The sequence below is a fragment of the Cyprinodon variegatus genome, unplaced genomic scaffold, assembly GCF_000732505.1.
Source record: "Cyprinodon variegatus isolate N-32 unplaced genomic scaffold, C_variegatus-1.0 Scaffold1975, whole genome shotgun sequence".
Lineage (NCBI taxonomy): Eukaryota > Metazoa > Chordata > Actinopteri > Cyprinodontiformes > Cyprinodontidae > Cyprinodon > Cyprinodon variegatus.
The window spans coordinates 48,266-49,779 of record NW_015152428.1 but is presented as its reverse complement, the minus strand read 5'-3'; positions in this window follow the sequence as shown (position 1 = coordinate 49,779).

The window sequence follows — 1,514 nt, the reverse complement described above, 5'->3', positions numbered from 1 at the left end:
TGTAACATATTTATGGGGGCTTGTTGTAACATATTTATGGGTTATGGGATGCAGTTCAAAGTCATGTTTTTGATGAGGAGGATTTCTGTGTCTTCTGTTGTCATGAAGGACAGCTGTCAGTCATCCAGTGTTCAACTCTCAGGACTATAAACTCTCCCAGAGCGCTGGAGCATGGAGCTGCTGATGCAAAGTGGCTCTATGGAAATACTCTGACTGACTCCAACAGAGAATTTTGAATCTAAGAAATGAAATTATTTATAAATTTATACTTTTTTTTTTTTGGAATTAAAAACTAAAGTAAATTTAGCTTTTGTATCTTCAGCATAAAATTTCAAGTATTATCTTTACATTTTAAAACATCAGTTTGCATTTTCCAGTAAATCATTTTCCTAAATTGAATTTATAACTCTTCATAAACACACACAAATCTGTGCTAATATGATTTAAAAAAGATATGAACATACAACAATTCTCTTCTTGAGGATCCTTGGTTTATTTTATGCCTCTTCAGAGACCAAGTGTGCAAGAAGATCTCCCTAAAGAACATTTGAATGATTCGACTCCAGAATTTAGTTTTTCCTCTTTTGACGTAACCAAGGTTCAAAGGATCTAAAATGGTTAGATCCTTGTCAATTTGGTAGACCAGACAAATGTGAGCCTCTTTTTAGCTCAGCTGCTGATCTTGTAGTGAAGCCTCTATTTCATATTTAATCGAACTCTTTCTAAAAATAAGATTCTCTGCATACGGAAGTCTTCCTTTGTTCTCCACTTGTTGGAAGGAGGCAATTTATCTGTAGTAAACAGCCATAGCCCAATGTCTAAATTGTGTGTATTTCCAATAGATATTTATCGTGCAGCTCTTTTTATTGATTTATTTAAGCTTTTAAGACTTTAGATCAAATGATAATTTCAAATGAGAAGTAGATTCCATCTCTCCTCAGTTTATCAGTTGTTTAGGAAATTTATGTTAAAATTGTCAGATGGTACAAATATGTAGGTATGAGAGTCTGTTTTTTAAATAACATAATAAACAACTCCTCTAAGATAAAACTTAAATATTAGTTTCTCAAAAGTGTTTCTCAGCCTGAGTCAGAAGACACCTGATTATTTCAACCATTCTCCCTCTGATTGATTATGGAGATTTGTTATTATGAACTCTTCAGCTCAGCAGTTGAAAAAAAAAACTGGATGCAGTATATCACTGTGCTTTTTGTTTCATTACTAATTCTCGAATACATCGCTGCCCTTTGTATGTTTCAGTAAATTGTCCCCGTCTGACTGACAGCAGATTTGCTCCCTGGCTGGTTTTTATTTATAAATGCATTCCGGGAACTCTTCCTTCAAATTTATGCTCATTTCTGACTAAAACCTCCAGCCATTGTGGATTGTGTTATCAGGACATTATTTGATGCAGGTCCCAAAGGTCAGAAACAAACTGGGTTAAAAAACCTTTCACTCTCAAGCATCACGCCAAAACCATTATGAGTTAAAGAGTTAGAGTTTTTTTTTTACAC